Raw genomic sequence first — 15,222 nt, forward strand, 5'->3', positions numbered from 1 at the left:
GAAAATGATGGTATCTGGTGAAGAATGAAATGGGGTTGTGAGCAAAGACTAGGAGAAGACTAACCTTGTTTGGTGAAGGATGATGTGTGGTTGAGAATGAATATGTTTGGTGGAGAATGTTGGAGTTTGGTGATGATTGATGGTGTATGTTGGAGGATGATGGTGTTCGGTGGTAAATGATAGTGTTTGGTGAAGAATAACATTGTTTGGTGAGGAGTGATGTGTGGTAGAGGATGATGTGTGGTTGAGAGTGAATGTGTTTGGTGGAGCATAACATTATATGGTAAGGAATGATGTGTGATGGAGAGTGAAGGTGTTTGGTAATGAATTATGGTGTTTGGTTAAGAATAAAATTGTTTGGTGAGGAGTGATATGTGGTAGAGAATGATGTGTTGTAACAGCAGTCACATGTTTTGTAGTTGTAATTCCTACTCTGACCTTTGGGGGCAGTACTTTTTTTTTATCCCAGATTACAAGCCAGACAAAAATGGAAGTCATGTGGTAAGAATGGAGGTTTAGAGGAAGAGGAACATAAAGTTTTTTTGTTCTAAGATTATTTATTTGCACTCTGTCAATTTACTCATAAGGACTTCTATGGACAAATCTTTTAACCATCAACAACAAATTCACTGAAGCTTCTTCATGGCCAAAACAAAGCTGGATTATTTCTTCACTGTTTGACTACATTACTAAGGATTTCTATGGACTTCTAAGGACTATTTCTGCCAGAACTGGTAAGAATTATCATATTCTTTTTTGAGGAAAGACTGGAGAAAATGATTTTTTGGGGACTGTTTTGTGTATTTATAAATCAGTGAGTTGTAGATATTAGTTTTTATTTTTGTAATGTTTGTGTTTGATGAATTTGGGTTTTAGCAAAAGATATTTTTGCTTTTATATGACTTCTGAGTTACAGTGCAGTCAGGAGTGAATGTGTTTGATGGAGAGTGATTGTGTTAGGTGGATAAATCTGGGGTACGTTTCCCAAAAGCGTAGTTGCTAACTACGTTAGCAACTTACATAGTCTGGACGATGCAGCTGCGACGCAGGTGTTTCCCAAAAGCGTGGTTGGAACTATGGAGGTAACCACGTTAGTAACTTGCATAGTGCGAACCTTAGTTAAGCTACCCAGGTGTTTCCCAGAACCGTGGTTCCAGCGAATGTTCGCAACTACCGTGGTTCAGCTGCTTCGTTCCAACTACAGCTCTAGACCTGTCGTTAGGAGCTTAGTTCCTGGTGGTTAGTGCAGACGATGGACGGTAGGATTCAGAAAGCTGATAAATCACATTAATATTGCTGCACGAGGATTTAAGATATCAAGTGTACCTATTTTTTTTAATGTTTGTGTTAATTACATTAATTGAGCCACTTCACTTTTACCAATGTGCGCCCAGGTAAAATAATAAAATTCAGTCCTTTTTTTAATGTATGTCTTTAACATTTAGCTTTATTTGGCAAACATGAATTCAGTGTAGTGAAAAGAGAAGTGCTCTTTAGCTAAAATGTATTTTACAGTCTTGGAAAGATGTATGTTAATTATTCAAGCAGGCATCTCTTGAGTAAAGATAACTTGTGCTGTGAACATTTATGAAATAGTTAATAATTATTTTTTTTAAACCCATTGTGCTATATGCACTCTGTGAATAAGATATGCAATAAGCAGGTGTTTTGAATTACCTAATTATCCTCCGGAGGTAACAGGGCCAGACAGAGTGTGAATAAAGAAAATTTATTATTTAGCCAATACAACGTGTTTCTAGGCCTATACAAATGTTATCAATTAGTATTTGTTAAATAATATATTACAGGAAATACGTAGAAATATGTAGGCTACATTAATATATATGTAAAAAATAATAACATTAATTGCCATTATGAAAAAAAAAACATTAAGAGAATAAAACCACGACTGGGATTCGAACTAGGCTTCCATCTAGTGTCTGTCGAGTTTTGCTACCCTGTCAAACCGTATTATCCTAGTGCATATTTAATTTTTAAATATAAAATTGCTAGAAAAAGCCCCATATTTAAACATGCTTTCGGTAGAATATTTGGAAAGCCTGAATCAAAATATCAGGAGACAGTTTAGAGTTATTAGGGTGATTATAAACCTTATTTTTTTATTATTGCTAACTTATTATTACTTTCATTATCATCAGCTGTCATTTACGCATTTGTAATACTCAGAAATAATGGCAAGGGGTTTCTGGTTGTTTAATGCAACCAAAAAGAACAGAATTACCATAAAAAACAATAAATAAATAAAAAATGTTTCCACGCATGGGCGCTGGTGTTGAGAAGCACATCTCGATGGGTTGCACAATTCGACAGAACACCGCGCGCTGCACGTCGTAGGCGCTCTGCTGAACCACTGAGTAACACATTTCTCATGTCTCATTTTAATAAGACTTCTTCAGAATGGTGATTATTTTATTTTAAAAAAAATATTGCAATAGCAAATATGTGTATGTTTTTTTTAAGTAACACTGTCTGTTACAAATAATAATGAATATATAGCAATTATTGTCTACATTTTACTTGCAGTTCATTGTTATTTTATTAATAGTATTGTTGTCCGTTATGTTCTGGTGATAATTACAATATAAATAGCCAAAATGATACATTAGAAACATATTTTTGGCATAATATTTTAAAGATTGTGAGTTTTGCACGTTTTCTGCTGGGAAAGTCTGGCCGAACACATCTGGAAACACCTTAGTTAAGACCACGGTGGTTCAAACCAACATAGTTCAGACTTCTGTGGTACCAACAAAGTACGATGGTTTCGGGAAACGGTCGTACTTCAGATGTTAGTTAGTTTAACGATGCATCGTACCACGTTACTTCAATGCTAGGCTCCGTCGTTGTACAGGAAACGCACCCCTGGTGTTTGGTAAATAATAATATTGTTTGAGGAGAAGTTATGTGTTAGAAGATTATTTGTGGTTGAAAGTTAATTTATTTTGTGGAGAAGGCTGGTTTTGGAGGAGAATGTTGGCTCTTGGTGAAGAATAACATTGTTTGGAGCATTATGTGTGGTTGAGACTGAATCTGTTTGGTGGAGAATGGATGTGTTGGGTTAAAAATAACATAATGGTGACGTGTGATTTGTGGTATAGTGGTTCTATGTGGTTGAGAGTGAATCTGTGATTCATTATGTTATGTGGACACTGAATGATGTGTTGTTGAGTGTATTGAGAATTTGTTTGGTGGAGAATATTGGAATTGGCAGTGTTTAGAGGGAAGGTGTTGTGTTTGGTGAGTAAAAATGGTGTTTGTGGGCAATAGTTTGTGGTGGGGGATGGTTGTGTTTAATGGGGAATATAGATAATGATGTTTGGTGAAGAATGGTGAAAAATGGCAGAAGGTGATTGTATCTGATGGAAAATGGTTGTGTTTGGTACAGTGCTATGGTATTTGTTGGTAAATAAGGATATGTGGTAGAGAGTAATGAGGTCTGTTGGAATCAATGGCAGATATTGGTGGTGTTTGGTGAAGAATAATGTATTTGTTGGGGAAATGGTGTTGTTTAGGGGGAATGTTTTGTGTTTGGTGAGTAAAAATGGTGGTAATTAGTGGGGATGGTTGTGTTTAATGGGGAATATAGGTAATGATGTTTGGTGAAAAATGTTGAAGAATGGCAGATGGTGATTGTATCTGATGGAAAATGGTTGTGTGTGGTAAAGTGTTATGGCATTTGTTGGTAAATAAGGATGTGTGGTAGAGAGTAATGAGGTCTGATGGAATCAATAGCAGATATTGGTGGTGTTTGGTGAAGAAGAATATATTTGGTTGGAATTGGTGGTGTTTGGAGGGAAAGTGTTGTGTTTGGTTGTGTTTAATGGGGAATATAGATAATGATGTTTGGTAAAGAATAATGTATGGCAGATAGTGATGTATCTGATGGAAAATGGTTGTGTTTGGTGAAGTGTGATGGTATTTGTTGGAGAAGTGAAATGAGTTCTAATGGAATCAACATTAATGTAGTCTACTCTGCAAAAAACGAAATTTTCTAAATTTAAGGCAATAAATCTTATTTTCTTCTCAGATAAGACCTTTTGTCTCACTAAGCATTGTGTAAGTGTTAGATTATTTTGCTCATTTTAGGGATAATTATCTTAATCATTCTTACTTAGAATTTGTACCTTATTTTAAGTAATTTGAACTCAAAATAAGCACAATCAAGGAGCAATCAAGTTATTCTGATTCTTGTGTCCAAAAACAGTGACATTTTTGCTTGATTTAGGTGTTACTTCACTCATTTTGAGACTTTACCACTGTTTTTTGTAAGAAATCCTACTAAGACAATTTTGCTTACCCCATTCGCAGATTTTTTGGCTTAATATACATAGATTTGCATATATTGTGTCTAGTTTTTGCCAATGGATTTTTTGCAGTGTAAACGCGGTTAAATTCACTTTTATTAATAGTCAGCTGTAAAGAAATGCCCGCAAGTAGGGCATGTAGCATGGTTTATAGCAGAAATGCTGCATGATAGCAAATCTTGCCATGGTGACCAAGTAAACCACTGTACTCTCACTAAATAAGTGCACTTCTGACAGCTTACCCACACCCGGACCTCGGTAATAGATCATACAGGAGCCTGACTGTGGAGGCACTCATAAACAACTCAGGGTTAAGTGATCTTTGACATGTTAACTTATGGGCCTGTGCCAGGCCATTTCCGTGTTGAACACATGTGTGGGGGAGGCGTGGCACTGTAGATCATACTGGGCGGAGTAGGAGGGATCCGAGGGAATTGAATTAACGTTTTTCATCATTGAAGGCGAAATGTCGGGAATGGAGGTTCAGTTCCTTTACAAAAGCAGCCTATAAAGCCTCTGATGCTTTAAAACGATGGTTAAAAAGAGGCTGATTTAAAAAGTAAGGTTTTATTTGAGTCTGAAACGGTAAGGGGGGGCATGTGGCAGCATGTCTGCAGACACACCTGAAGCTCCTGGGGATTGGAGCCATGTTTTAATTTGACATGGCCCTCGGGCCTGTCTGAATTTAATGGTCCGTTTGCGGGACTGCTATTTATGAATGGCGGAGCGGCGCTCGGCCCCCGCTGAGCACAGGGCCGCTCTCCCCATCCCCACTTTAACTAGTGTCTTCCCCTAATTTAATTTAGTCTTTCATTGCCTCACCTGCTCCAGAGATTCCCCACGGAGAGAGAGAGAGAGATCTCTGCAGAGCAGCTCAACCTGTCTGGAGTGGATAAGAGCTGTAATCACAGAATTGCATCACACACACATTTACCCACTGGATTATGTCGAGGGGAAATGTTCAAAATAAAGCCATTTTTGATTTGTGTAGTGTGGAGCTTGTAGTGTGCTAATCTAGGGCATCACCTCAGAGGGGAATATATCAGAAGGTGCGTAGCTATGGGGGGGGGGGGGTTGTTGAATTGAGATGTAGTGTGAGGTGTATGGATCTTTCAGGATCAGTTCAGTAAAGTGTAATGAAGCGTAACGAACACTATAACTCAAAGAATTTATTTATTTGGAAGAAGCTGGGCACACTATTACGACCACACTCGTAACGTTTGAGAGTTGATTTCTCTGTCAGTTCAGAGTTGTGTTGGTTGTTTTTCTGACAAGTGATGTCTTCATTTCTACCATTGATGGAGTCCCAACCAATGGTAGAGATTATTTATTGTCCCTTTGTCTAGCAAAAAGGGATGGAACTTGTTAACACTCATTTATTAATGAATTTATTAATGAATTAATTAGTAACATCATCACTAACGTTGGCACGTTTTGGAACACTTCTTTAATTTTACAACATACAACATCACATAAAATAAAAAAGGTGCCATGGATGATCCTATGAAAAGCAAAAAAACTATTGTAAAATCAGGTAATTCTTAACAGGTAATGTCCTAACAAAAAAAAATCAAAAATATTGGATGAAAATCACCTGAACGCATGCCTCTTGAAAAAACCTAGATGGGAGGAGGGAAGTCCCATTCAACTCAGACAGCAGCAACACAATAAAAATCACATAAAGGGAATTGTGTGGGTAAAAATCACCCGTTAGCGTTAGCATTCAAGGGTTAAGAGGCAGGTGAGCTCTGACTTTGGCACATTCATATCTTAACAGCTTGGTGCTTTTGTGTGTCTCAGCAGAGGATAGTGACCTTCATGTTCCCGCTTTGAAGACACACCAGTAGGTAATTTAAGAGAACAGAAAATCATTATTTTTTTTCTTTGTTCTGTTTGTTGTTGACGTAAAAAGCTGGTTTTGCATCCATATGTCTGTGTAATGTGGGTAATGGTGGTGTATATGTGCTCATGCATGGCTAAGATAAGATTGGGCGGCTGACTGTTGTCAGGGTTTTAATCAATCAGTGGCACACCTGTATTACCTGCCAACAAGATGGAAATGTGTCAGAAATGTATCTGAACACACTTTTCTTCCAAACTATCACGCCTATCTGCGTAGATATTTAATCATAAACTCTGGCGCTATTTTAATGGTGTAGGTGCAAGGCGTAAAAATGTACTGTTGACGGAGCAACAAGCATAGTGACATACAGGGGTTGGACAATGAAACTGAAACACCTGTCATTTTAGTGTGGGAGGTTTAATGGATAAATTGGAGCAGCCTGGTGGCCAATCTTCATTAATTGCACATTGCACCAGTAAGAGCAGAGTGTGAAGGTTTAATTAGCAGGGCAAGAGCACAGTTTTGCTCGAAATATTGCAATGCACACAACATTATGGGTGACATACCAGAGTTCAAAAGAGGATAAATTGTTGGTGCACATCTTGCTGGAGCATCTGTGACCAAGACAGCAAGTCTTTGTGATGCATCAAGAGCCACGGTATCCAGGGTAATGTCAGCATACCACCAAGAAGGACCAACCACATCCAACAGGATTAACTGTGGATGCTGTAAGAGGAAGCTGTCTGAAAGAGATGTTCGGGTGCTAACCCGGATTGTATCCAAAAAACATAAAACTACGGCTGATTAAATCATGGCAGAATTCAATGTGCACCTCAACTCTCCTTTTTCCACCAGAACTGTCAGTCAGAACAATAAATTATTGTGGTCTAAAACCAGGTCTTAAACTCATGCACTCAATCTGCTGCATCATGCTTTGTACCCCTTTCAGTTATCTCTACATAGGCCCTTCCAGAGCTTTCCAGAGCTTCAGTTTAATGCCAAACTCCAGCAGCTCCACAAGGATATATTTTGTCTTTGCAGAACGAGAGATTCATAAACCCAAATTGTGTTAAGAGAAAAACAAAGCCATGCTTCATTGTCAGCTCCACGTAACCCACAGCTTTTTCACTTAGTCTCTTTTGCCCTTGTTTCCGATCTCCGTCTTTAGTTTCCTCAAGTACAAAAAGGAGCTGTGTGACATCGGTGCTCACGGCAGTGTGGAATCAGAACAAATGAATTACGGAGGGGAGCGCTTTGAGGTTGTTCTGTGCTCTTTAATGGACTAGAGATTTATCTAATTAAAGTATCGAAAGGTAATTGGAATATGGGGAGACACAGGGACTCAAAAAGACCACAATGCACGGGTCTCCCAGTGTAATTAGCCCGGACGATTTTGAATAGTGAGTATTCAACCTTTTAAGTCATGCATGGGATGTAATATCCACTGTCTCTCGTTCTCTCTCTCTTTCTTTCTCAATCTGGAACTGCAACACAATTGTCTTTTTCATTTACCCTTTAAAAAGTGAGGGGAAAAAAAATCAAGTCAACTTGACACAGACTGGATTAGTTCAATAGCCGCAATTCCATCACCTTTGTTCTGTCACGAGAACATCCTGCATTTACATTCCAAAGGAGAAGAAAGCCTTTGATTCACAGTGTGTGTGTGTGTGTGGGGGGGGGGGGGGGTGGAGTGTGTGTGTGTGTGTGCGTGTGTGTGTAGGCCTATGTGTGTGCATTCAAACTGGGGAAATGCCCTTTACATATTAATTGGGCTGAAGTCGACGGGTGCGATCAGGACCTGTTCCAGTTCTGCTGCTCTCCGTCTCTGTCCTTCAACCTCCCGTTCCCTGGACTACCTACTCACTCTCCATACCAATGGAGGCCAAGAGGATGGAGCTGAAAGCCTTCTGCAAGAAATGCAGCGCATGAAAAATGCTCTAAGGCAAGACTCCGCCCACTAATGAGTTCTTCTGTAGCTGCAGAACCGGTCATTTGAATTGTGTGTAACCTAATGAGAGACTGTAGCTCCTCCTCCTCAGTGTTTAATATCACAATACCTACATTTAGAGTGTTATTAATAGAAATATATATTCACCCTAATGAGAGGCTGTAGCTCCTCCTCCCCAGTGTTTAATATTGCAATACCTACATTTAGGGTGTTATTAATATTAATATATATTCACGCTAATGAGAGACTGTAGCTCCTCCTGCTTCTCAGTGTTTAATATCACAATACCTACATTTAGAGTGCTATTAATATATATTTACTCTAATGAGAGATTATAGCCCCTCCTCTCAGTGTTTAATATCACAATACCTACATTTAGATCGTTATATATAATATCAACTGCGGATTGCACAGCTGCGTTTAGTTCGTGTCATTGTGTCTTTTGTATTGTAAGGGTGCAAAAAATACGCCTTGTACAGCTCAAAGGTTCACAAAAGGCATATACTAATTCTCTTAATTAATTTGGGTGTAACGTGAAATAAACCAATCAGTGTGTCAGTTGTCATTCCCTTTAAGAGGCAGGTGAGCTCTGACTTTGGCGCATTCGTATCTTAACTTTGGCGCGTTCGTGGAGCTATTGTGAGTCTCAGCAGAGGATACTGACCTGTGTATTTACACTGTAAATGTATGCCAGCAGCTTATTTAAGGAAAAATCTATGTTATTTTATTCTTTATTCTGTTTATTGTTGATGTAAAAGCTGGATTTGTGTCTATATGTGTGTGCAATGAGGGGGAAAATGCGTGGCTGACTGTTGACTGTTGTCAGGATTTAAATCAATCAGTGGCGCTCCTGAGGTACAGGGGTTGGACAATGAAACTGAAACACCTGGTTTTAGACCACAATAATTTAATGTGGTGATGGACAGTTCTGGTGGAAACAGGAGAGTTGAGGTGCACATTGAATTCTGCCGTGATTTGGGCAACCGTGGTTTTATGTTTTTCGGATACAATCCGGGTTAGCACCCGAACATCCCTTTCAGACAGCTTCCTCTTACAGCATCCACAGTTAATCCTGTTGGATGTGGTTGGTCCTTTTTGGTGGTATGCTGACATTATCCTGGATATAGTGGCTCTTGATACATCACAAAGACTTGCTGTCTTGGTCACAGATGCTCCAGCAAGATGTGCACCAACAATTTGTCCTCTTTTGAACTCTAGTATGTCCCCCGTAATGTTGTGTGCATTGCAATATTTAGAACAAAACTGTGCTCTTACCCTGCTAATTGAACCCTCACAGCCACCAGGCTGCTCCAATTTAGCCATGAAACCTCCCACACTAAAATGACAGGTGTTTCAGTTTCATTTTCCACCCCCTGTATAAGATAGCAATGAGCATTGTGACGGACCTTGTAAATATTTGGGCCCAAAATGTCTTTGAGTACATCATAGAGGCATGTCTGACAGTCAACGATCTCTCACCAAGGGGAACTCTACCCAAAAAGAGACCCTTTTTGGGTGAGAATTTTAGAACAGTAGCATGAAAGTAGCTATGAAAAAACATACAGTACAGATTCCAACAGGTGCACTGGTGGTCTGTAGACGCAATCTTTTGGCTGAGTTAGTTGAGTGTGTGTGTGCTGTAGAAGTGAAGGTGACCGATCTGTAGAGCTTTTATCATGCAGAACACACACAGCACCCAGCCAACCCTCACAGCACCCATCTATAGGAGCTGCGACAGCATGGATCAGACAGCAAGAGCGAGAGAGAGAATGTGATTAGAGGTGTGAATCGCTTTTCTGATTTAATTCTGATCTATAATGTACTGGAGAACGATCTGAGGACCACACACCAATGATCTTAGTCCGTCATTTTTCTCAGTCTTGGTGCAATAAGCTCTATGAGAAACTCTTTCTGTCTTAAAGGAGAACTCTGGTGTAAAATGGACTTTTGCTGTAGTAAAACATGATAAAAAAGTACTTACCTTTGATGAATAGCTCACCCCCGTTCTCCCACAGCGTTCAGAGATCCAAACACCCTTCAGACTGGGTGACACGGGGCATAATTTGCCCCGATAAATCGCCTTTTCCACCGTTATCCAGCTCAAAGTAGCTCCACACCTCATTGCTAGAATCCGGAGAGCCCTGACATTTAAAACGAGTATACTGAAGTGTGAGTTCATGCTGTAAAGATACGGCGTTCATTTAAGGGAACAGCCATGTTATTAAATTCTTTATTCTGTTTATTGTTGGTGTAAAAGCTGTATTTGCATCCATATGTGTGTGTATAACAAGCTGGGGTCTACACGTGCTGAGATTGTGCAGCGCTCACGCCTCCATGGTTAAGATAGGATTGGGCGGCTGACTGTTGACTGTTGTCAGGGTTTAAATCAGTCAGTGGTGCACCTGTGTTTCCCACCGCAAAGATAGAAATAGAACAACCACCATCTGGTTTAAAAAGCTCAGTCTGGACCAAAATAAACAAAAGAGGTAGTCTTGGTTTGAATCAGCCCCAACCAAAACACTTTTCTAGATGTTTCAGACTTTTACAGGCCAATTACAGGAAGCTGATGCAGGATATTATTAAGCAATAGAAGAAAAAAAAATTTTTTTACCCTTCTGGTTACTTTAGTGATTCCTGTATCTATTGTAGCTGTAGATTAACCCTTTTTATATCTGTCTCGGTTTTTAAATCAGGTATAAAAATGTACCTATACAAACTTGGTTTTGAACAGTGAGTTATTGGGGTAATTTAGTGGTCGATTTATCCTATATTTCTTGTTGTTTATTTGTTTTTTAGCACTTTTTATTTATTTTATTTCTGTTTTATGTTGGGCTATTATTTTGATTGGTTATTTATTAAGTTATTTATTTTATCTATGTTTTGGTTGTATGTATTTATGTGTAGTCATTAGACTTTATGTACAGCACTTTGGACAGTGTAAACTGTGTAAAAAGTGCTTTATAAATAAAGCTTACTTCCTTACTAAAGAAAAAGAGAGAGATTGGAAGCGAGAGATTGGAAGAGAGAGATTGGAAGAGGGAGAGAGAGATTGGGAGAGAGAGAGAGTGAGAGATTGAGAGAGTGAGAGAGTGAGAGATTGAGAGAGTGAGAGATTGAGAGATTGAGAGAGTGAGAGATTGAGAGATTGAGAGAGTGAGAGAGTGAGAGATTGAGAGAGAGAGATTGAGAGAGAGAGATTGAGAGAGAGAGAGATTGGGAGAGAGAGAAAGAGAAAGAGATTGGGAGAGAGAGTGAGAGATTGGGAGAGAGAGAGAGATTGGGGGAGAGAGAGATTGGGGGAGAGAGAGATTGGGAGAGAGAGTGAGAGATTGGGAGAGAGAGAGATTGAGAGAGAGATTGAGAGAGAGAGATTGGGGGAGAGAGAGATTGGGAGAGAGAAAGAGATTGGGAGAGAGAGAGAGAATGAGAGAGAGAGAATGAGAGAGAGAGATTGGGGGAGAGAGAGATTGGGGGAGAGAGAGATTGGGAGAGAGAAAGAGATTGGGAGAGAGAGAGAATGAGAGAGAGAGATTGGGGGAGAGAGAGATTGGGAGAGAGAAAGAGATTGGGAGAGAGAGGGAGAGAGAGGGAGAGATTGGGAGAGAGATTGGGAGAGAGAGATTGGGAGAGATTGGGAGAGAGAGGGAGAGAGAGGGAGAGAGAGGGAGAGAGAGAAAGAGAGAGGGAGAGATTGGGAGAGAGAGAGATTGGGAGAGGGAGAAGGAGAGTTCAGTCTTCAGCTCAGAGAGTCAATATTAAAAGAAAGTGAGTGATAGCAGCTGTAGTGTGGATGATGAGAGAGAAAGGCAGAGGGAGAGAGAGAAAAAGAGAGGTACAGCAAGGGAACCAGAGAGAAGACAAATAATCGAGCGAGAGTGGGAACAAGTGAGAGATAGAGGGAGAAAGAGAGAGAGGGAGAGAGAGCGAGAGATATGAGTTTATATGAAAATCCCTTCTTCCGCTCAACACCTCCTTTATGACACCAGTTAAAATGCCATCCATAATTCCTCGTCAGCTGGTAAGCTGTGGTGGCATTTTCGGCATGAGGAAGTATGATTTCCTCCTCATAAAAGCGATCACAATAACAACCAGCGCATTAGGACGGCCATTCCGGATGATGTGACCATTAATCCAGTGAGAAAACAGACAGAAGATGAGCTGCTATCTCAAACGAGTCAGAATGTTAAACGCTTTAAGACTAGTCGTCCAGAAATGCACGTGTATTATTATTAAACATGTGTCTGTCGGCCGGGAAAGAGAAAGGAATCAGTTTTTATAGCAAAGGAACATAAAAGAGGAAACAATAAACTGTCTCTTAACTAAGAAGCCAAAATGATAGATATTTAAATGTATTTATATAATTACTAAAGTATTTGTATAAATAATTAGAGAGCTGTGTTTCCACTACATTATATGATTTTTACTCAGTGCCTGTGTAGCGTCAGAATTTTATCAAATGTAATGAAATGTCATTAAAGCTCAGTAACAAACCTCTGCAGAAGACTTTTATTTTAAAACCACAGAACCACAGGAAGCGGACATGTAATGGCAAACCATATAAGAAGAATCTAATAGTCTAACAAGAAGTAGAAAAAGGACAAGTAGCTTATGTAGGTATTACAGTAGCTTATATTAATCTAGATATGTTTTACAGTGTAAAAAACATTCACTTAATATTTAAATCCCATCACACCAGACCTGCTGCACTGCATCCAATCATTCTAGGGCAGGGGTGTCCAAACTTTTTTTGTTGGGGGCCAGAAGGAGAAATATATTTGAAGTCACGGGCCAAAGACACTGTAATAAAACAAATAATTAAATATACCACTTTAAATAATATTTTTTTTCCTGATTATTTCATTTACACACCATTTTACTTGACTAACTCTCTTTATCTTTGACAGTGTTGTGTAAACTAAGTTTTTTCGAACTGATGTTTAATTTCATGATGTTTCTTAATATTAAACTCCTTAATTACGGCAACTTTTAGACTCTTTGGACAGTTTTTCTGCTCTAGGAATGCACACTCTCTCCGCTTTTATACTCTTTGGCCCGTTTTTTTGCACTAGAAATGTGCACTCTCTCCGCTTTTAGACTCTTTTACCCAGTTTTTCTGCGCTAGAAATGCGCACTCTCTCCGCTTTTAGACTCTTTGGCCAGTTTTTCTGCGCTAGAAATGCGCACTCTCTCCGCTTTTAGACTCTTTTACCCCGTTTTTCTGCTCTAGGAATGTACACTCTCTCCGCTTTTAGACTCTTTGGCCCGTTTTTTTGCACTAAAAATGCGCACTCTCTCCGCTTTTAAACTCTTTTCCCTTTTTTTTGCACTAGAATTGCGCACTCTCTCCGCTTTTAGACTCTTTGCCCCGTTTTTTTGCACTAGAATTGCGCACTCTCTCCGCTTTTAGACTCTTTTGCCCCGTTTTTTTGCACTAGAATTGCGCACTCTCTCCGCTTTTAGACTCTTTGCCCCGTTTTTTTGCACTAGAATTGCGCACTCTCTCCGCTTTTAGACTCTTTTGCCCCGTTTTTCTGCTCTAGGAATGCGCACCCTCTCCGACTCTTTGGCCCATTTCTGACACCTAGCATTCAAACTTTGAATCTCATATTATAAAAACCTGCTTAACAGCGGGCCAACTTTCATTCTATTTCTAAAATACCTCGTGGGCCGCTCCAAAAAAGGAAACGGGCCGCAAATGGCCCGCCGGCCGTAGTTTGGACATCCCTGTTATAGGGCATATAGGCGCTTCTTGACTTCCTCAGCAAGTCACAAAAATGTAATTAAATGGCGTGCACAGTAGATCACATGAGAGTGAAATCTACACAGAGAAACGTAGAAAGGTCTTTTGGAAATCAAACAAATGCTAACGCTAAGTTACCTCAGCTAAGAGTACTCTTCTAGCCCTGTACAGCTCATATCTCGCAACTAGAAAACGAACCAGTGTGTGAAAAAGTTCTAATTTCTAACTACGTAAGTAAACTTATACCAAGAATGAGAAGGGATGTTAAAAATTCCGACGGGGAACCTCCCTAAGGGCCTTATTTCATTGATCTGTAGCTCATCTGTCAATTACACATGGCACAGCTGGATTTAGGGTGTGTCTGTGTTTCTTTGGTATTGTGAGGGGGCAAAAAAATACATATTCCTTGGTTCAAAACATGCAAAAGGTGCTGTATGTACTAATTCTCTTAATTAACAAAGGGTGTGTTTAATTTTGGGCGTAATGTGAAATAAACCAATCAGTGTTTTGCTTGTAATTCCCTTTAAGAGTCAGGTGAGCTCTGACTTTGGCGCGTTTGTATTTTAACCTGTGTGTTCACGCTGTGAAGATACACCAGCAGCTCATTTAAGGGAAAAGCAGTGTTATTTTATTCTTTATTCTGTTTATTGTGGATGTAAAATCATCATGCATGTGTGTGTGTTTTTAACGAACAGGGGTGAACGCACGCCTGGGGGTGCACAGTTCGCAAGTGTAAAAAAAAGGGTAAGGCGGGTGACTGTCGACTGTTGTCAGGGTTTTAATTCATCAGTGGCGCACCTTTTATTTATGTCTAGAGTTGAATATTTTTTTCCCCCTTAGATCTTGTGTTGATAATGGAAGATTTGGAGCACTGTGAAAAGTCTTATCCAGCACATCCCATAGAGTCTCAATGGGGTTAAGATCTGGCAGTGTACATAACGTGGATAAGTGATGAATCAGTCTGGAGTGAAATAGCTGAACATGGTGATGACGCAGAGGTGGGTTTCAAAGCTGATTAGGTAGAAGAAGGTTCCAGAATGAAGATAATGGATGACTGATATCTTCAGATGTCTTGCCGACTCATCTCCAAAAACATTTCATAAGCACAGGAACAAGAAGAGAAAGAAGAGAGCGACTTTAGTGATTTTAATTCTGAAAGATCTGAAACAATCTGCTACGAACAAGACAAGCTGGCAAGTGTGGAAGAAGAGATGGAAAGAAAGATCTGCAGTGAGATGGAGCAGAAAAGCTTTGAAAGAAAGAAGCTGAAAGAAGGGGGAATTTGAACCGTCTGAGAGATGGATGGAAAGAGGCACAGCTGGAAGGAGAAGAGAGAGAGAGAGAGACGTCAGTGAAGGAACAGGTA

Source organism: Astyanax mexicanus, chromosome 9, assembly GCF_023375975.1.
Source record: "Astyanax mexicanus isolate ESR-SI-001 chromosome 9, AstMex3_surface, whole genome shotgun sequence".
In the NCBI taxonomy this organism is placed as follows: Eukaryota; Metazoa; Chordata; class Actinopteri; order Characiformes; family Acestrorhamphidae; genus Astyanax; species Astyanax mexicanus.